Source organism: Aedes aegypti, chromosome 2 (genome assembly GCF_002204515.2).
Source record: "Aedes aegypti strain LVP_AGWG chromosome 2, AaegL5.0 Primary Assembly, whole genome shotgun sequence".
Lineage (NCBI taxonomy): Eukaryota > Metazoa > Arthropoda > Insecta > Diptera > Culicidae > Aedes > Aedes aegypti.
Window position 1 is genome coordinate 433038789 of NC_035108.1, and position 23175 is coordinate 433061963.

The 23175-nt window shown below is 35.7% G+C and overlaps 1 protein-coding gene and 4 non-coding genes across 5 annotated transcripts in view; 4 read left to right on the forward strand and 1 right to left on the reverse strand.

Annotated features, from left to right (window-relative positions):
- Positions 1–23175, forward strand: part of LOC5575569 (centaurin-gamma-1A) — a 649196-nt gene that overhangs the window by 426210 nt on the left and 199811 nt on the right. The gene's annotated exons all lie outside the window — the stretch shown is intronic.
- Trnan-guu lies at positions 16749–16822 on the reverse strand. The gene has a single exon. It is a non-coding gene; the product is annotated as a tRNA-Asn (tRNA).
- Positions 18543–18616, forward strand: Trnan-guu. The gene has a single exon. It is a non-coding gene; the product is annotated as a tRNA-Asn (tRNA).
- Positions 19958–20030, forward strand: Trnak-cuu. Its single transcript has one exon. It is a non-coding gene; the product is annotated as a tRNA-Lys (tRNA).
- On the forward strand, positions 20863–20960 carry Trnay-gua. The gene is made up of 2 exons: positions 20863–20899; positions 20925–20960. It is a non-coding gene; the product is annotated as a tRNA-Tyr (tRNA).

Here is a 23175-nt window from a genome sequence, read left to right on the forward strand (position 1 = left end):
TTCTATTAACATTCTGAATAGAAGATTTCAACCATTCTTGTCTAAAATTATTATAATGTTATTCGACATATGTTGCAAATTTGCTAAAATGTACTTCATAGTATAGCCTACATCTTATGATAAACCTAACATCCATAAAATCAAGTAAATTATTGTTCCATTCAACATCACCATCCGTGCAATTTCCCAAGCGCGCCGAAAATCGTACACCACTCTGGGGGTCAATAAATCAGACAACTTTACTGTACTGCTGCAAATTGGGCAATCGAGTTGTACCTGGGCACTAAAAATTCCGCCACTCTGTATAGCAAAGTCTATGCCGAAGAAAAGTCCCATCCATGTCAACTAATTTTACGACTATCATCTCAATGTGGTGATGTTGCCATCAATTTACGAGAGCTCATCGTTCTTCGGTGGCCTACATGCTGCTCAAAACCGAGTCCCAATTTCCCAAGTAAATAAATTCCAATAAATGTCACCGAGCCGATGCAGTCGATCGCAGATCAATAAAATTACACGCTTATCAATTGCGCTGCCACCTCTAGCGCGCCTTCAAGACGCTATGATAGGTTTGATATACCAATTTCGATAACCACACCGAACTTCACAACGCGAATGCGACAGCGTATTGAGAACACCCCGCATCTAGATATTGGGAAGCAAAGGCAACCCGACGAAGTTCAACAACTGGAAATAAACATGCGTGAAATTAATTTCGGGGATTTACAACATTCCGAATGGCAGTGCCGATTTGGTGTGACAATTTTTTTTCGGGCTGGTGTGTCGCAAAATGTTCGGCCCGGTTCAGATGCTGAATGGAACTCTTTGCTAGCGTTGAAACCTGGATAACCCTTTTCTTGAGAGTAAAAAGTGGGAAATTGTGAAAGAACTGCGATCATGAGAAACTGTGAGATGAACTTGGGTAAGACTTTTGCGCCGGAAAAACAGTAAAGGCATGTCATGTAAAATGACATATATGAACAGTTCAAAAATTTCCATTAATTCTTTAGCATGGCTTTCGTAGATCTCGTGAGTTTTTTTTTGTATTTTATTTGCAGTTTGGAGAAACTTTCGATGAAATTTGTAACTCAGTTTCCGAAAAAAACTACTTCAATGTTCAAATTACATCCAGATTTATTTTTTTAATTTTAATGATTTTTTTTTTTTTAGATTGTCTTGCATCAACATAAGGTATATAAGTTATATCTAGAAATATAGGTTAACTTCCTATTTTCTGTATCTTGGATATAATCCCAAATCTTTAACTTGAAATTGTCTAGATCTAAAATATTGTTTAAATCTTTAAACTTTTGTTAAGCCAAAATATTTTGAAGGCTACATAAAATATGTAAAAAAAAAATTGTAATACTTCTGGAATTGAAATTGATGATATTTAAGAAGCACGATTCATTTTTACTGGAATTTTGAGAGGGTATTATTGTTTTCGATTTTTCGATTTCAAAAAGAATTTTCAAGACAATTTTCGTAGATTTTTCAATGTAACACCTTAAAAAATCTGGCGTAACACTTATAGTGAATACTATCATAATGTAAAATGAACTTGCGAAGAAATCTTTGGTGAAATCCATGAAATAGTTACTGCCGTTCTATGCATATTTGTCCCACGGTTCATAAGGTTTACATAAAACATGGGACGTCGAAGGGCAGGTTAGGTGTCAAATAAATTATTCTTCAGATGTATATGTTTCCATTAAATCAGTGTCGCTTACAAACGTTGAGTATATTTTTGTTTCTCAATTGCTCCCATACCATTATTTTTGCCCCCTTTTCAGCTTTTCCGCCCCCCAAATTCAGTTTTACAAATTTTCGCCCCCCTGGACCTGAAAATCGCTCCCAGGGGGGCGAATTCGCCAACTTTGGGAATTACTGCAATAGACTCACATCTTGAAAATATTGTCCCACCAAAATATTCTCACACCATGTTTGCCATATATTGGATGACGTCGTAGCTAACAAAACCATCATGTAATACACACTGTTGGATTGTGCATTGAATGCAAGGTGCATGCTTCTTCTGAACTTCCATATAAAGCAGAGTATCGATATCCCAAGTAGAGCTGTCAAGTACAGTTTTCTGCTAATTACCGAAGTAATTTTGATAGCTGATCCAGTATGAGCGAACTGTCACTATTTTCTTTGCGGAATAATTGAGCGGACCATTTTTCCGCGAGGCAATTTGATTAGCACGGCAGGCGTTATGAAACGTTACAGACATTTTCTCTACTTGCCAACTGGATACAGCTCAAGTAAATTGGTCAGCCGAAGCATTCCCTGGCCAGTACTTGTCCTATCCTTTTGCACGGTATTTACGACGTGGATTCCCCCACGACGAAAATGTGCAAGCCAATCTATTCGTCAACAAATCGAACAATATAAAGTGGACAACTTGTGCATGTAATATCTTTTTAATTTATCAATGAAATTGAAATCGGTTTTCTGTGCATTATTAGACTAATGTTGAACAAGATCGCAAAAATAAAAAAGTCACCAAAATAATTAAATTACACACTAAGACACAACGTTTAGAACAGTCGATTTTTGGAGTTTATCAAAAACAATGATTATAAGAAATTGGCTGGAAAATTTGACAATCATTTTTTTTTTTTCAAAAAAGGCGAGTTCCTCAACAGCATTATCAATCAGAAGCCTACTGAAAAATATCAAGTTTTTTTAGGAGCATCAATTTTGCAGATATAAAAAATAATGCTAGAAAATCCTAGCGTTATTTTTCAAAGGATGACTTAAATACATTGGGATTTCGTTTCTAGCATACTCTGTTTTTGACATGCTCCATTTTTGGCACTCCCCGATTTTGGCAACAAAATGGATACGTTTTTGGCATCATATTAGAGTACCATGAAAAAATGTGAGCTTTTGTAAATATCATCAAGTATTTTGTTTTAGTCATTTCAACAACAGGTCAGACTCATACCGATCGCATTCCAGAGCTACATACTTGTCGATATTCCCTCAAACTACACCAACTAATAGGGCTTCCGTACATGCCTTTTCAATACGGAATTCGGATTCGTATTCGTAACGTTTCTTAAAGTCTTTTATCTATATAAGTATCTCAATTTGATTTACGACATCTTTTCTCAGGCATCCATACTATGTGACGAGCCCACTCTAGTCTGAAAAAAAAACTGTTCTGCATATTTGGAACCGTTCATTGATGCAACACGCAAGAGCAACAAAAAGTCTATGACTCACACAGAGTTTCAAATAGAAATTACGCTATGCTATCAATTAGATCATTTAAGCGTCCGATGAATACGATTGAGAATGTATTAAATGTTTATCTGTGTATGTATATTGATATATCTGCGTTAAATATATAGAGCTACGTTCTCTCTTAGAGATTCTATATGACGTTCGATTTGTTGCAGGATTCTATGTTTCTCTAGTGGGCTTCTGAGAATTCAAGGCGGATTCTTGACGATACTAAGTGTAATCTCGAGATTCCTAGTGGACATTAGGGATTTCTTGCGAGATTCTGAGAATGTTTGGGAATGCCGCGCATAATCAGGCGATATCTTGCAGATTTGTAATTTCTGGCAGGAAATTGTAGATTTCTAGGGGTATTTTGAGTACTTCTGGCAAAATCTTGACAATGCTGAATAGATTCCCAGCAGAATTTGGGAATTGTGAGCGCTTGTCTTAAGACTTGACTTGATTTTCAGCAATATCGCAGCGAAATCTTAAGTTCCCAAACGATAGCATCGAAACTCCTGAAATGTAGGTGACATCACAGTATTCCGTGCGAGAAGCTTCAGAGTTCTAGCGGAATCCTGTGGATTTCTAACGAGCAACTGAAGATTTCTGGCAGGCTCTTGTGATATCATAGCGAGAACCTGCGAATTTTCTTTGATTACATATGATTTACTTCTAATTCAACTTCTAAAAATTATGTTTTTTTTTTTCATATTAAAATGATGAGAAACTCATTTGTGTATTCTACGTAACAACTGGCCACAGTTGTGGATCATGTGTAGCATGTTTATTTTAACGCATTTCAAAAAGATCATAATTTAAGGATCATGACAGCTTACATTGCTCAACTTCTAGGAAAACATTCCCACACGCAAGTTAGCTGTACTTGCATCTTCAAAGCATTTGGTACATGTCATTTTCAACTAATCGACTAGGTTTCATTTTTCACAACCCATCGATTATCCACATACCACACAACTTGAGCAACTTATTTTGTTCTCATGACGAAGCGCATTCATGCTGAGAAGCTTCATATTTCAATTCCCATAAAGACAATTTCTACTTTTGCCTTTGCACTGATTTGACCCGACAGTGCAACGGCCCAGCGAACACACATGTAAACGTTTACCCATCCGTTTGGTAAACGCCTTCTTTTAAATTTGTATTCTATGATTGGTTAATTGATATTGGTTGTTTCAGCCTTCTCGTAATATAGTGGAGTACTAGATTAAGCTCGAGGTTAGCTGTAAGATTGACTTCAAAATAAAAGACAGAACATAATCAACAACCATAGAGTCAAGTTGACTAATTCCGATAAGTCCTTTATGGTAGCATACCAGATGGCGACCGGACTGGTTGACACTTTGTGAAATATTCACAGTCAACAAAGTTTTAGTGGAAAAACTGACAAAGTCTTAGTGGAAAATCAGACAAAGTTTTAGTGGAAAAACAGTGATATTATAAGTGATAATGGGCTTTTTCAGTAACGATGAGATCGTTGCCAATGCATCCACGCCCGAGAACACAGTAATTGCATCTACACTCGTAGTGATTGTGGCAGTTTTAATTCTTTTCGTCATAATGAGGATGTACACAAAGTACATGCAAGGAAAAGTGAAAGAAGAAGCGAGGAGAGAAGTACAATTAAGTAACCTCCGCACAGTTTGAAAAGGTTAAAAGGTGATTACGAACAAAACATTCTTGGTTCCAGTACAGTATGTGTGCAAATGAAAATCTAATACCGCCGTACAGTGCACAATTATGTGAGCATTTTGAGAGTTCACGGAAAAAGTTATTTCAGAAAAGTGGAAAAGAATGACTTTACATGGTTCAAGGTGAAATTGCGAGTCGTGTAAATTTGAGATTTTTTTTGCGGTGGAGCAGTGGTGCAACAATTCAACGTACAGGGATGGTGCCAGTGTCCAGTGATTCTAGGCAGCTTAATAAGAAGATGATGCCTGCTTGCTGCCGCGGAGATTCGTGGTTGCGGAATGCGGACCAGTTCGTACGTAAGATGATTCCGGCTTACCGTCGCTGAGGTTTGTAGTCGCGGACCAGTCGACTAGATGAGGTCAGTGTATCTATTTCTCTACGTGCAATTACATCACTATTACATCACCATCATATACTGATTTAGGAAAAATTATTATGTAACACATAGCAAGCATCACAAATTTATTGTTATTTTAGTAATTTCATTTATAGTTAATAATTTCCAAAGATTTAATAATCTTGAATTTCAAATGAGTGAATATGAAAAATTAAAACATTTATATAATTATATAAAAAAATCAATTAACACTCCTCTCACAGAGAACACCCTGAGAGAGAAATCAGATTCTTGTAAGGAAATTTATGAAAATTTGCAAATTTATTTTAGTGAAAACTCTGTGGATGAAATTTTAATAAGTAATGCAAAAAAGTGGTATTTAGAAATAAATCAAGTTTTAAAAGCCAAATTAGATAATTTAAACACCAAAAACCAGTTGGACGAAACTTCGATCAGTATGGTGCAACCAGAAGTGGAACGTCAGTTTGACGTTAAACAAGCAACAGCGCTAGTGCAGCCCTATGATGGTAGTGCGGCTGGTTTGGAATCGTTTATCGATTCTGTAAATTTTTTAAAAGAATTGATTCAACCTAACCATACGGCAATGGCCGTAAAATTCCTTAAAACACGTTTAACAGGAAAAGCTCGCTGTGGCTTTCCAGATACGATAGTAACAATTGATGCATTAATTGAGCACATTAAAATAAAGTGTCAAGATACTTTAACACCAGATCTGATTGTTGCAAAATTAAATGCAACAAAACAGAGAGGGCAAGTATTAAATTTCTGTGAAGAGATTGAAAATCTCTGTAGCAAACTCGAAAATAGTTACATTTCCCAAAAGGTCCCGGAAAATGTAGCAAAGGCAATGACCACAAAAACAGGCGTAAATGCTCTCATTAATGGCATTAACGCTAGCGAAACTAAACTAATCCTAAAAGCTGGCAATTTCTCTTCGATTAGAGAAGCCTTGCAAAAAGCACAAGAGAGTGCTACTGATAATACATCATCGCAAGTTTTCAATTTGCGGAATAAACAATTTAACCCAAATGAAAGGAAAATGAATTTCCGAGGTAATGGTTTCAACAGAAACCGAAATTTTGGAAATTGCTATAGAGGAGGTTTTTCTCAAAGACCCCAAAACAATTATTATCATAACTCTTCGCGTGGAAGATACCAACGTGGTGGTTACCATAACGGATACAATAATCGTGGAAGATTTAATGATAATCGTCCACGATATGACAACCCTAATCGAGTATATGTGGCAAATGTGGATCAACCGTACGGTCCACCACAAAACCAGAACCGCGATGCTCCAAACAGAGCTGCTCCCCAACAACAACAACAACAACAAAGTCAAAGAAATTTTTTAGGTCAGTGTTAACCATAAACCTTTCTGCTTCTAATTTTATCGAGATTGGAGTAGAAATGGCAAATTCAGTTTGTACTTTACTTGTAGATTCTGGTGCGGACATTTCTATATTTAAAACTGACAAAATTTTAACAAATCACAATATAAACTACAAAGTTAAAACAAGAATTACAGGCATTACAGAAGGAGAAATTGAAACAATGGCAATAACAGAGACAGTGTTGAATTTTGGAAATGGGATAAGGAAACTACCTGGAACTACCTGATGAAAACAAAAGTCAAAACAATGCCGTTAATAATAAGCCTGATCAACTTGTTATTTATACGACAGAGAATCCGACTGAAACTAGAAAACTACCAAAACTTCGAAGTGCAATGGAAAATGAGAATTTAATTTTTACATTACATGAAGCATCACAAAAGAATAAAATAATAATACGAATTACAACACAACTGCGAAGTATAAGACAAACATTAGTGTTTGCACTTTCAGTGTTAGAAAAAGAAATGCAAATGAAGAGAATTACAAAAATCGCGCTATCGAGTCATGACTGTATTTTTGAATGGGTACCCAAAGAAACATTTAAAGAACTAGTTTTGAAATCTATAAAAAATTTGCAGATAATAATATATAATCCACCCAAGTTCATTAGTGATCTTGATGAGATTAAAAGAATACTTGAAAATTGCCATCAAACACCGACTGGAGGACATATAGGTCAGCACAGACTATACCTCAAGTTGAGAGAAATTTATAATTGGACAAATATGAAAAGTTCAATAGCACAATTTATAAAGGCCTGTGAATTGTGTAAACTGAACAAGATTACCAAACATACAAAGGAAAAATTAACAATTACAAATACACCGTCTAAACCGTTTGAAGTGGTATCTATTGATACTATAGGACCACTTCCCAAATCAAACAATAATAATAGATATGCTGTAACGATACAGTGTGAATTAACTAAATATGTAGTTTTAGTCCCTATTCCAACAAAAGAAGCAAACGTAATTGCTAAATCTTTAGTTGAAAATTTTATTTTAATATATGGAAAATTCTTAGAGTTAAAATCGGATCAAGGAACTGAATACAAAAATGAAGTCCTTGATCAAATTTGTAAACTATTACAGGTTAAGCAAACTTTTTCTACAGCCTATCATCCTCAAACGATTGGTTCGTTGGAAAGAAATCACAGGTGTTTAAATGAATACCTGCGAAATTTTGTCAACGAACATCAGTCAGATTGGGATGATTGGTTACAATTTTATGCATTTACATATAATACTAGCCCACACACTGATCATGGTTTAACACCATATGAATTGGTTTTTGGAGTTAAAGCAAGAGTACCACACGAAACATACACAGATAGAATTGATCCTGTTTATAATTTTGATCTCTATAGTAAAGAATTAAGATACAAACTTCAAAAGTCACATGAAATAGTTAAACAAAAATTACTTGAACAAAAACAAATACGAAAGGAAATAAATGATCGTTCGATAAACCCATTACAAATCAAGATAGGAGATATAGTTTATTTGCAAAAAGAAAACAGACGTAAATTAGATTCATTTTATTCAGGTCCATATAAAGTAAAATCAATAACAGAACCAAATTGTGAGATCATCAATTTACAAACAAATCAATTATCTTTAGTTCATAAAAATAGGTTAATTAAATCCTAGGAAGTGTTAGTTTTAAAACCGAGCCTAATCTCATAAAAAAAATAATGAAAATCAAAAAACAGTAAAAAAATGAGATAGGTCAAAATTCTTAGCGCAAGCTGAGAAGTGAGAAATTCGGATATTTAATTAAGCATTTTTTCTTCTTGTTTTTGAATACATTTACCAATATTCTATCAAAATAATATAATCTAACATTGTAAAGGAGATTGAAACAACATTTTTTTTTTTTTCATTTATATCACATATGTTGACAAGAATTGAATGTCTTCACTACGTTACGTCATTCACCCAAAGGGGGATGGTGTAGCATGTTTATTTTAACGCATTTCAAAAAGATCATAATTTAAGGATCATGACAGCTTACATTGCTCAACTTCTAGGAAAACATTCCCACACGCAAGTTAGCTGTACTTGCATCTTCAAAGCATTTGGTACATGTCATTTTCAACTAATCGACTAGGTTTCATTTTTCACAACCCATCGATTATCCACATACCACACAACTTGAGCAACTTATTTTGTTCTCATGACGAAGCGCATTCATGCTGAGAAGCTTCATATTTCAATTCCCATAAAGACAATTTCTACTTTTGCCTTTGCACTGATTTGACCCGACAGTGCAACGGCCCAGCGAACACACATGTAAACGTTTACCCATCCGTTTGGTAAACGCCTTCTTTTAAATTTGTATTCTATGATTGGTTAATTGATATTGGTTGTTTCAGCCTTCTCGTAATATAGTGGAGTACTAGATTAAGCTCGAGGTTAGCTGTAAGATTGACTTCAAAATAAAAGACAGAACATAATCAACAACCATAGAGTCAAGTTGACTAATTCCGATAAGTCCTTTATGGTAGCATACCAGATGGCGACCGGACTGGTTGACACTTTGTGAAATATTCACAGTCAACAAAGTTTTAGTGGAAAAACTGACAAAGTCTTAGTGGAAAATCAGACAAAGTTTTAGTGGAAAAACAGTGATATTATAAGTGATAATGGGCTTTTTCAGTAACGATGAGATCGTTGCCAATGCATCCACGCCCGAGAACACAGTAATTGCATCTACACTCGTAGTGATTGTGGCAGTTTTAATTCTTTTCGTCATAATGAGGATGTACACAAAGTACATGCAAGGAAAAGTGAAAGAAGAAGCGAGGAGAGAAGTACAATTAAGTAACCTCCGCACAGTTTGAAAAGGTTAAAAGGTGATTACGAACAAAACATTCTTGGTTCCAGTACAGTATGTGTGCAAATGAAAATCTAATACCGCCGTACAGTGCACAATTATGTGAGCATTTTGAGAGTTCACGGAAAAAGTTATTTCAGAAAAGTGGAAAAGAATGACTTTACATGGTTCAAGGTGAAATTGCGAGTCGTGTAAATTTGAGATTTTTTTTGCGGTGGAGCAGTGGTGCAACAATTCAACGTACAGGGATGGTGCCAGTGTCCAGTGATTCTAGGCAGCTTAATAAGAAGATGATGCCTGCTTGCTGCCGCGGAGATTCGTGGTTGCGGAATGCGGACCAGTTCGTACGTAAGATGATTCCGGCTTACCGTCGCTGAGGTTTGTAGTCGCGGACCAGTCGACTAGATGAGGTCAGTGTATCTATTTCTCTACGTGCAATTACATCACTATTACATCACCATCATATACTGATTTAGGAAAAATTATTATGTAACACATAGCAAGCATCACAAATTTATTGTTATTTTAGTAATTTCATTTATAGTTAATAATTTCCAAAGATTTAATAATCTTGAATTTCAAATGAGTGAATATGAAAAATTAAAACATTTATATAATTATATAAAAAAATCAATTAACACTCCTCTCACAGAGAACACCCTGAGAGAGAAATCAGATTCTTGTAAGGAAATTTATGAAAATTTGCAAATTTATTTTAGTGAAAACTCTGTGGATGAAATTTTAATAAGTAATGCAAAAAAGTGGTATTTAGAAATAAATCAAGTTTTAAAAGCCAAATTAGATAATTTAAACACCAAAAACCAGTTGGACGAAACTTCGATCAGTATGGTGCAACCAGAAGTGGAACGTCAGTTTGACGTTAAACAAGCAACAGCGCTAGTGCAGCCCTATGATGGTAGTGCGGCTGGTTTGGAATCGTTTATCGATTCTGTAAATTTTTTAAAAGAATTGATTCAACCTAACCATACGGCAATGGCCGTAAAATTCCTTAAAACACGTTTAACAGGAAAAGCTCGCTGTGGCTTTCCAGATACGATAGTAACAATTGATGCATTAATTGAGCACATTAAAATAAAGTGTCAAGATACTTTAACACCAGATCTGATTGTTGCAAAATTAAATGCAACAAAACAGAGAGGGCAAGTATTAAATTTCTGTGAAGAGATTGAAAATCTCTGTAGCAAACTCGAAAATAGTTACATTTCCCAAAAGGTCCCGGAAAATGTAGCAAAGGCAATGACCACAAAAACAGGCGTAAATGCTCTCATTAATGGCATTAACGCTAGCGAAACTAAACTAATCCTAAAAGCTGGCAATTTCTCTTCGATTAGAGAAGCCTTGCAAAAAGCACAAGAGAGTGCTACTGATAATACATCATCGCAAGTTTTCAATTTGCGGAATAAACAATTTAACCCAAATGAAAGGAAAATGAATTTCCGAGGTAATGGTTTCAACAGAAACCGAAATTTTGGAAATTGCTATAGAGGAGGTTTTTCTCAAAGACCCCAAAACAATTATTATCATAACTCTTCGCGTGGAAGATACCAACGTGGTGGTTACCATAACGGATACAATAATCGTGGAAGATTTAATGATAATCGTCCACGATATGACAACCCTAATCGAGTATATGTGGCAAATGTGGATCAACCGTACGGTCCACCACAAAACCAGAACCGCGATGCTCCAAACAGAGCTGCTCCCCAACAACAACAACAACAACAAAGTCAAAGAAATTTTTTAGGTCAGTGTTAACCATAAACCTTTCTGCTTCTAATTTTATCGAGATTGGAGTAGAAATGGCAAATTCAGTTTGTACTTTACTTGTAGATTCTGGTGCGGACATTTCTATATTTAAAACTGACAAAATTTTAACAAATCACAATATAAACTACAAAGTTAAAACAAGAATTACAGGCATTACAGAAGGAGAAATTGAAACAATGGCAATAACAGAGACAGTGTTGAATTTTGGAAATGGGATAAGGAAACTACCTGGAACTACCTGATGAAAACAAAAGTCAAAACAATGCCGTTAATAATAAGCCTGATCAACTTGTTATTTATACGACAGAGAATCCGACTGAAACTAGAAAACTACCAAAACTTCGAAGTGCAATGGAAAATGAGAATTTAATTTTTACATTACATGAAGCATCACAAAAGAATAAAATAATAATACGAATTACAACACAACTGCGAAGTATAAGACAAACATTAGTGTTTGCACTTTCAGTGTTAGAAAAAGAAATGCAAATGAAGAGAATTACAAAAATCGCGCTATCGAGTCATGACTGTATTTTTGAATGGGTACCCAAAGAAACATTTAAAGAACTAGTTTTGAAATCTATAAAAAATTTGCAGATAATAATATATAATCCACCCAAGTTCATTAGTGATCTTGATGAGATTAAAAGAATACTTGAAAATTACCATCAAACACCGACTGGAGGACATATAGGTCAGCACAGACTATACCTCAAGTTGAGAGAAATTTATAATTGGACAAATATGAAAAGTTCAATAGCACAATTTATAAAGGCCTGTGAATTGTGTAAACTGAACAAGATTACCAAACATACAAAGGAAAAATTAACAATTACAAATACACCGTCTAAACCGTTTGAAGTGGTATCTATTGATACTATAGGACCACTTCCCAAATCAAACAATAATAATAGATATGCTGTAACGATACAGTGTGAATTAACTAAATATGTAGTTTTAGTCCCTATTCCAACAAAAGAAGCAAACGTAATTGCTAAATCTTTAGTTGAAAATTTTATTTTAATATATGGAAAATTCTTAGAGTTAAAATCGGATCAAGGAACTGAATACAAAAATGAAGTCCTTGATCAAATTTGTAAACTATTACAGGTTAAGCAAACTTTTTCTACAGCCTATCATCCTCAAACGATTGGTTCGTTGGAAAGAAATCACAGGTGTTTAAATGAATACCTGCGAAATTTTGTCAACGAACATCAGTCAGATTGGGATGATTGGTTACAATTTTATGCATTTACATATAATACTAGCCCACACACTGATCATGGTTTAACACCATATGAATTGGTTTTTGGAGTTAAAGCAAGAGTACCACACGAAACATACACAGATAGAATTGATCCTGTTTATAATTTTGATCTCTATAGTAAAGAATTAAGATACAAACTTCAAAAGTCACATGAAATAGTTAAACAAAAATTACTTGAACAAAAACAAATACGAAAGGAAATAAATGATCGTTCGATAAACCCATTACAAATCAAGATAGGAGATATAGTTTATTTGCAAAAAGAAAACAGACGTAAATTAGATTCATTTTATTCAGGTCCATATAAAGTAAAATCAATAACAGAACCAAATTGTGAGATCATCAATTTACAAACAAATCAATTATCTTTAGTTCATAAAAATAGGTTAATTAAATCCTAGGAAGTGTTAGTTTTAAAACCGAGCCTAATCTCATAAAAAAAATAATGAAAATCAAAAAACAGTAAAAAAATGAGATAGGTCAAAATTCTTAGCGCAAGCTGAGAAGTGAGAAATTCGGATATTTAATTAAGCATTTTTTCTTCTTGTTTTTGAATACATTTACCAATATTCTATCAAAATAATATAATCTAACATTGTAAAGGAGATTGAAACAACATTTTTTTTTTTTCATTTATATCACATATGTTGACAAGAATTGAATGTCTTCACTACGTTACGTCATTCACCCAAAGGGGGATGGTGTAGCATGTTTATTTTAACGCATTTCAAAAAGATCATAATTTAAGGATCATGACAGCTTACATTGCTCAACTTCTAGGAAAACATTCCCACACGCAAGTTAGCTGTACTTGCATCTTCAAAGCATTTGGTACATGTCATTTTCAACTAATCGACTAGGTTTCATTTTTCACAACCCATCGATTATCCACATACCACACAACGATGATTTTATTTTGAAATTGTTTATCGGCATATCGGTCTATATTGCTCGAAGTAAGAGGGAGCATGGAGAAGAAAGCAATGAATACTAGATGGATAGGTACCGTAAGGGAACGGCGAGAGAAATTGGATTAGATGTTGAAGAGGGCATACCATATGAAACAGTATTACTTGAAACGTCACTTCCTTGTGGTTAACGTCCCCTATGGGAACGGCTTGGGTGTGTTTTGAGAATGACACTACCAAGACAGCCAAAAGGAAGGAGGTCTCAAGCGCCCTAATACTGTTTGGCGATCAAGCAGGTTCTATCGATCGATAGCAATATAGACCGATATGCCGATAAACAATTTCAAAATACCACACAACTTGAGCAACTTATTTTGTTCTCATGACGAAGCGCATTCATGCTGAGAAGCTTCATATTTCAATTCCCATAAAGACAATTTCTACTTTTGCCTTTGCACTGATTTGACCCGACAGTGCAACGGCCCAGCGAACACACATGTAAACGTTTACCCATCCGTTTGGTAAACGCCTTCTTTTAAATTTGTATTCTATGATTGGTTAATTGATATTGGTTGTTTCAGCCTTCTCGTAATATAGTGGAGTACTAGATTAAGCTCGAGGTTAGCTGTAAGATTGACTTCAAAATAAAAGACAGAACATAATCAACAACCATAGAGTCAAGTTGACTAATTCCGATAAGTCCTTTATGATAGCATACCAGACATGGATTCTTCATTCAGCTCAATTGTCGCAAGTTTAGCACCTCTGTTCTATACCATTTTGTGATCATTCTTCTATGAATTTTATATTCTTATTTTTATGGAAAATCCTGTTAAGATCTATGTCAACATTCTGTAGTGAAAAATACCATAATTTTTGGGTAAGAAGAATAAAATTTAAAATTAAGTTCTTCAGGTGCTATGATTTTGAATTCCATTAAAAAAAATAACAGATGTTTTAAACATTGCATTATTTTCATCCATTTTGTATCGCTGCTTTCTACATAGTTAATTCTATTTAATTCTATACACTGCTGTCCATTAATCACGTAAGGGGTTATGGGAGGAGGGGGGCTTTGAGATTTCAAATTGTATTTTTAATTTTCATACAAAAAATCTTACCATGAAGGGAGAGGGGTTTAAAAAATCATGAACATTATCTTACATTATTAAAGGAAAGCCCCTAACCGTAAAATTCAAGTCCCAAAGTATTCTTCACGTATACTTGCACTTGGATATACAACATGTAGCAATGAGCTTCACCAAACTAGCCATATCATGCAACAAAAACAGATTTGGATACATCATGAAATTAGCTTCGTAATGCCTTATAACACTTGAGCCTATGAAAAATCAGCTGAATGTGAAAGGTTTCTGCGGCATGTAAGTGCAATGTGTGATTGAAAATATCTGAACATGCTTAACGACATTGGAATGCCTAATTATTCTATTTAAATTTATACTTTTCAATGGTTACTCATTCAAAACTCCACCAACAAATAGGAGGGGGGGGGGGTGAGTTTCGCATAAAGATGTTTCGCATAAGGGTTCTGATGATCACGGCTAATGAAAACCTATTTGAATATCTCAGATTTCTTTAGAATTCGTGAACTTATACGGTCAAAAGGGCGTAGCTTCAAAACGGTCTCTACGATTTTTTTTAAATTTGGCCCGGAAAGGTAGCTTAGCTATAGAAAACGACTGGTGAGCACAGATTTTATGGAGTTTTTTTCTGATTATAATTGTCAGAGGAGCACCGTGGTAATTTGCATATCTGCAGTCAATCAATCAATATGAGATGCTTGACTTTGCAAAAAACATAACTTTGAAGAGTTATTTCCAACTTGAAAAATTTACGGGTTCGACGTTCAAATCTGGTCATCATAGGATGACATAAGGGATGGTACACAAATTATGTCACGCTAAATTTCAACTTTTTCGACCCCCTCCCCCCCCCCCTTTGTCACACTTTTTGTATGAGTCCTCCGAATATTTTGTAAGGCTTGTCACGCTTGGCTCGACCTCCCCCCCCCCCTTGGAGCGTGACGTAATTTGTGCATGACCCCTAACAAGATCTTAATGATGTTCTTATAACCAATTATTAAAAAAAGGGTTCCGATTTTGGCAACTGAAAATTTTGACCTTGCTGCCAAAAACGGAATCTTACTGTAATTCATCCAAGAATTCCGTTATCAAGCAGATGTTTATTGTCCCAGAATTTCTACAGCGATTCCTACGAAAAACAGCTCCTTATTCCATCATTGGTTTTTCTACCTTCAATCTAGGAAATCTTACAAAGTTTCCTACAGGAACAGTTCATCAATAATCAACAAAGATTTATATTTTAGAAGAATATCCTATAAAAATCCAGAAATCATTACTTCGACTTTTAAGTATTCAATCCTTTTCCACGAGGATTTCTTTGAAAATCCTACTCTTTTAAATTCTAACGGAAAATCTTCTTGGGATTATTCCAAGAAATCCTTCAGATTTTTTTCACAAGAGATTTTTGAACTATCTTCAACGTAATACCAGGTCCGTCACACTCGGCTTCAGATTGGGTACCACTTCTAGTACTGCATTCGGTTCCTCGGTAGTGCAAAAGGTACCCAAGTTTGACAGATCGCAGTACACTTTTCACGGCATTCTTGATTATGCCATGTGCCATAAAATTTTGGGTAACTGCAAGGGACATGGGGGTCTTTAATTTGTCTTTGGTAATACGGCAGGAGGTCTTCTAAAATCCAGTCATTTCGAAAACTTTCTCCTGGAATTTTCCGACATTTCTCCAAGAAAACTTCGATATTTTAAGAATTTATTTAGGTTATTTGTCCAAGAATTCCTTGAAAAATGCCTCCATGGATTTTTTTTTTCATAATATTCTCTACGAATTAATCCTGGAAACCTTCCACTATCCACTTAACTTCCACTTTATGATCTTCCAGTATCTCTTCTAGGAAATTTTATATCTATTCCTTCAGGGATAACTCTAGGACCCAGAAGATCCTCCAGGTATTTATACAGAAATTACTCCCAGATTAATCCACACATTCGGTCCAGGCATTCCTGATGAAGTTCCTGCCAGAATTTTGTTCAGAGTTTTCTCTACTGATTAAATAAAAAAAATCGTTTAGGGATCACTTTAGCGATGCTTCTAAAAATTTCTCGAGAACAGTGCACAAAAAAAAGAAGAGTTAGTGTGTTTCGACTGTCCCAGGAAAACTTCACTGGCATCATTAAAAAACTTCCCGCCCCCGGGTGGACTCGAACCACCAACCTTTCGGTTAACAGCCGAACGCGCTAACCGATTGCGCCACGAAGGCAGATGGTCTTCATGGTGATTTATTCGAATTTTGATAGCATTCTTCAATCATAATTCTATTGCAGAACGCAAATCAATTGACTCATCAGATGCGCTCACCTATTTTTCGATATTCATGATTATTCATATAAACAAATCAATTGTTCTAAGAAATTAAATTGTAATTTCCAAGAACGATCCGAATGAGCAAATCAGTGAGCGTATTCACACTTCGATGATTCAATGCTTGGTGTGCTACAAAATTAACGTATCCATCCAAAAATGTACAAACAATAATTCACTCTATTTAGTGTGAGCACATCGAATAATACAGGCTGCATCCACCCACACCCGATGACGACGTGGAAAGTCTTCCGTATCCATTTTTCTCACCATTTGCGCTGTTGTCAAGGCGATTAACTCGTTTCGAATCGCTGCACAGTGTTTTACTTCGTCAATTTCGTACGCCTTTTGAATATCGCGTATGAACTGTTGATTTGAGCGGATTAAGTTTGTTCGGAGAAGATTCTTGGTATTGCAAAAGTTACGCTTTTTGATGCAAAAATATGAATTAATTAATCCCTCTATCTATTTTTCGAAAAAAAAAAAAAAAAATAGATTGCCCTTATTTAAACAATGTTGTAGAATTGGCAACTTGAAATAGGTTTTTCGAAGACACGATTTTTTTTTATCCCTTGTACTCAGACGTTGCATTTTTCAATGTTTTCACCGCGAGACAAAAATGCAAAAATAGTTTCAAGTAAGAGTAAAATTCTTCCTCCCTACCCATAGATCGCATCATAGACCGAAGGTTACTCCCAGATGTTTTTCCTCCCTCACTAATCAACACCCTTCCCGAGGTGATCGTGGAGAAGCAGAGGTATTCTCGGTCTCTAGTAGCAACAACCATTACACACTAACATGTTTTCCTCAGTCAGTGTATGCTATGTTATGCTTCATTTTTTGAGGCTCAACTGCGTTAACGCTTTGCGGAGCCGGAAACCTATACAAACTACAAAATTCGCACGAAAACGAAGAAATAAAGCACTGTGCGCTATGAGGTGCGGTGGTTGATCTCATTGGATTACCCTTCTGTTGTAGTGCAACCAGAGTGGTGAAGTTACAATGAATCATCGCCCGGCGTCAGGTTTCTCCTGGTGATGCACTGGTGATGATGAAATTCAAAAATCAGGAACGGGTGGGCGTAGATATAATCCGATTCTCGGGATGGTCGTTATCCCGCGGTCTTATATGTAGGTCAAAGTTGAAACTTAAATGTCTGCCGTTGTGCGGTCATAGCCCCTCCGCTTCAGGAAAGCGCTTTTCACAAGTAGAGTATTGCCTGGAGAGCAAGTGTTAACTTGCATCAAGGACCTGAACTGGATGGAAGCTGACTTGTGGGAAAGGTAAAGTTTATTTATAGCCCACGCTATCGTACCTTGCTGCATCCGTATCCTTTGGGGATTGGGGTGTGCGAAATCTCTGCGCCACTATACAGGACTGCAGGACCATTCGAGGATGCATAATCGCGCAGTGTCTCATTAGCGGCTTGATTACATCCGCTTCAAACGTTGCGTTGTTGTGATGGCGTTAGACGGAAAGGAAACTCATTAATTTTCTGGAAGCTCAGGCTTTATCTTCCGTTTTCTTGAGGACTTGGAAAAATCGTTTGAATAATAACTCATAATTCATTAGTTTCACACATATTTTTTTGCAAGTTCCATAATCTACTTTATCATATCGCCTTCGTGGCGCAATCGGTTAGCGCGTTCGGCTGTTAACCGAAAGGTTGGTGGTTCGAGTCCACCCGGGGGCGAAATATTTTGAAAACTTCCTAGTTCAATTATCCACTTTGCACTTATTCACCGAAATCGCATGGACGAACACGATTTGAGAGAAATGCTCAGCGATCGACAACACAGTCTCACCACTTAATGATACAAGTTTCTTCGCGCCCCCCTGTGTGACTTAGTTCACCGGGTACCTAATTTCACTATGGAAAACCTTTGTACTTCTTCACTGAAGGATTTCATTCCAATAACACGCCAAGTACTGTGAGCAAATGTCATAATTGTTCGGTCAAAAGGAATTGTGTTAATATGTTTGAGCTGAATTTTGATGGCGAACAATCAATTTTAAAGGAAATTAATATATTCCATCATGCTGAAGGAATAGAGGGAGATGGCCGTAGATCTATATATTCTAGAAAAAAAAACATTTTATAATCGCTTTGATATGTTGTCTATATATCACAGTGAGCCGTAAGTTGTGAGACGAATCTGGTAACTGATTGCGACAGAAATGAAAACGATACGACGAATTGATAATACGGCAAGATGCAGTTTCATTGCATTATTTCCAATAAGACGATCAAGATTTTTAAAAATGTATTGTATAGGGTGCCGGTGCCATTAGTGGACTACCTAAGCTATAAAAAATCATAACAAAATAACGAAAAGCCCTAACTAAGATCTTTTGACGTTAACAAAAAGATTTCAACCTCTACTGTATGGAAAAAATATAAAAAGAGTGATAAAACTATTTTTTTTTAACATAAAATCGCTTGAGCCACTATTGGTACACGTGTTCCAGTAGTTGCGCTAGTGCTCCAGTAGTAGACGTTCGGGAATGATACAAGGAATTTTAAACAAAATGGTAAATTTTTACATAGGTTTAACATTTTTCCCTCGGAACAGCAACTAATATCTTTCGAATGAACCATTAAGATCATCTCTGGGACTTTTCTTCATTTTTATACATCCATTTTAAAAACTGCTTCCAACCGTTGATCCACTACTGGAACACGACGGCTACTATTGGTGCAAGGGAGCCAATTTTTTACGTAAACTTAATTATTTATATGACTTTTTGATAAGATAAAAAGCTGAAATTTGGCAAATCGACTAAACTAGAGGCGATCTATCCACCAAAAATAGCACATGTCGTTTTTATCGAAAAATGTTCGTTTTATTCCATAGTCCAATATACTGGTACATTACAACCATTGGTACCGGCACCCTAATGCAAAAGCCGTTTTGAGAAAGAAATTCAAGAATTCCAGGTTCTCACTGATCAAATGATGGATACTAGCACATCACCCTACTAGGTTCTCATTGATTCGCTCTGACTTGTGCTATCATTTTTCAATAGAGCGTCTGCCCGGCTAGCTCAGTCGGTAGAGCATGAGACTCTTAATCTCAGGGTCGTGGGTTCGAGCCCCACGTTGGGCGTCATATTATTTTTGAGAGAGATCGACGGTTCAATGGGTTTCAGGTTGAACCTATTATTCTTCATTACCTATTACTATGATTTATAGACACTCGATTAAGCGAAAATCACTAGATTAGGCCGAAATTCCATTTCTTATAATAGTACGCCATTTTCCAGAATGTGTGTCATTGCTCCGAATTCAACATTCCTAGAATGATCCCCTCACCCTCAGGCCTTGTTTATCTAAATATGGTATGGGGTAATTTGAGGGGTAATAATGGCAAACGTAAGAATTTTTCATACGCTTTACAAAATGTTTCAACTCGTTCGGCCAAAAACCTTTATTTAGACCAATGATGTTCATACAAAATCGATTGACAAGTTTATCAAAATAAATAAAATTGTATTGGTTTTCCTTACTCCATGTATAGATTACCATCCAATATAGTATGAGTTAATTCCATGCTTGATCTGCTCGGCGTTATAAACGGTTAAAATATTCGCCGGAGTAGATCTAGATCGCTGAATCAAAACAATAACTTGTCGTGGATCAGGTTTTCACCATTTTAGACTTTGTCCAAAATAAACAGGAGGAGAGGATTACCGTCCCTCTTAAGTTTTTTGACGGGATTTTTGGTAGATTTCAATACATTTGAGATTTCTTACGCGCCATACAATTTATTTTTAAATCTCATACAAAAAATCTTACCATGGGGGGGAGAAGGGGAAAAATGTCTTACGTAATTAATAGACCCGAAAATTGTCTTACGTAATTAATAGACCGCCCCCTACTACAACAAATTGAAATAAAATTTACATTTAAATCGTGTTTGTTCCACTTCTCTCAACGCACCTTCGATAGCTCAGTTGGTAGAGCGGTGGACTGTAGTTGATGCCCGCAAGGTCAAATAGTAATCCATAGGTCGCTGGTTCAAATCCGGCTCGAAGGATGTTATCTTATTTTTAGTTTCAATTACATTTTAACTCCGTAGTTCACAACCACTTTACTGTCTGTCGGGGTGCGGAGTTTCTTTTGTCTCTCCTCTGGATCAAGTGACAGTAATTATGTAGCGTTTCGGTTGTTGATTTCAACTGTTCCAGTAGCAAATGCGAAGCGTTCACGCATGACTAAACGCTTGCCCGAGAGATTTTCGGCTTGTGCCATGGCTGGCAGCGATGCTTAATTTGTGTGTCAACCGGCAACTACCTACTACCAGTCAGAGTACAATAGAGCAGCAGCACACCTTTGAAGGTTCGATTCCATGTACAACGCAAAGTCGCGATTTTGAAAGTAGGTATACTTAAGCCATAATCTAGCTCTTGTCGCCGTCGTAGAAGGTAGCGTAACTAATTGATCGTGTCCCTCAGCTCAGCTGTCTGTTTTCACTACCGATCGAGTCGAATGCTGTTGGTGGTGCAGTCGACTTCGGTTGCGTCACAGTCACAGGGCTGGTAGCGAGTTACTTTTTAGTGACTTGGTCATTTTTTAAGTCACTATAGTAACAACATTCAAGAAAAACTTTTGAATCGACCGTTTGTTGAATTTAGGCCAAGTTTTAAATTAGGTCATCCCAAGAATAACTTCATGGCAGTATCAACAAATTGGTTCAAGACGTAATATGGTGTAAGTTGATTGTTGTTAAGCCAAATGTTTGTATATCTAATAGCATTACTATTTGAATACCTCGTGGCATCGTTGATTTGGGCATCTCGTAATAATGTATGTATTTAAACATCTTACAAGAAATGTATTTCATTTATTGGATGTTTGATTTTTAGTTTTCAAAAATTGTACGGTAGCCGAACGTTTTCAGATTACAATCGTGTGCTTTTCAGTTTTATAAAATCTTGAATAAGCGTGTAATTGATGAAAAACAATAAAAAGCACTCTTTGAATGACAGATAACATTGTGATAGCTATAATTTGTAACTCTAATGTTAATACCCTCGTTGCTTTGACCGCTTTTAATATAGACACTTTCTAATTTGACCTGTCTAATTTGAAGTTGTCTTAACAAAGCTGGATGAACTTTTTCTCCTAATTTCAGTTTGTCAATATCTTGTAGATCCCAAAAATTCTTAAACCTTTTCAATTTATTTTTATAATTAGCGGAGCTAAAACTTGATTTTTAAAAATATTTACACTTGGAGGTGAACCTGCGGTAAATCTTTTCGGGAAGGTAAAAAGTTATAAAAAAAAAACTTTGTGTTGGAATATTTTAGCTTATCTCAACCACCTCATTTGGGAGGACATGTCCTCCTTTTTGATCATATGTCTCCCGCCATCCTTTAGGTTGAAAATGTCCTCCTTTCTCAAATTAATTGAATACATAATTTTATATTCATTAGTTTTCTGATTATTTCTGATTCGTTAGAATTTCCAAATATTTATTAGTCTTGAATAAGGATGAAGGATTTTTACTTTTAAACCCAGTGGTAAGTTTGACGAAATGTCACCAACTTTTTTGCATGTTTGTGAGCTTTCAATTTGGGAATATTTCAGATATCTATTTTATATACATTTTCCACGAGTTAAGAATGAAATACGAACTAGTATTTTTTATTTATTTTCTAGATAATGTTTGATTAGTCCTTAGATCTTTTTGTCGTCTCCTTGATGTGCATGTTAAGTCAACCATCTTTTCCTTGCTCAGTCAAGTGACCTTTATCATGCTGTCTGGGGACTGAGCTATCAGTGAATTGCTTTTGGATTTTTCAGTAAACAGTTTTTTTCACTAAACATACGAGTATATTACAATTACCTTATATTGGGATTGAATCGAAAGAAGCTTATCAACACCCTTCATTTAGTTTTTGAAAAAGATATTTGAAAATCATAACACGAGTCTTAAAAAAAATCGTAGATAAAATAAATTTAGGGTGATTGTCTATGAATATATTTTCCACAGAGGCACAAAACCTATTCATCTTTTCAAAAACGTGCTGAGACTGTTTTTCCATAATTTCAGTTCTTGCGCTAGAAGAGGGGAAGGAGTGTTAAGTTTGGCCAACACATTACGACTTGTGTGTGTGTTTGTGTGTTTGTACAATCCACCTCCCACTGACCGGCAGTGCTTTTATGGAAGAAATTTGTTTGCAGCTATTTATTGACACACATTTATGTCTTTATAGATGCAGACAATTTTAGCCCTGGAGATGAAAGGT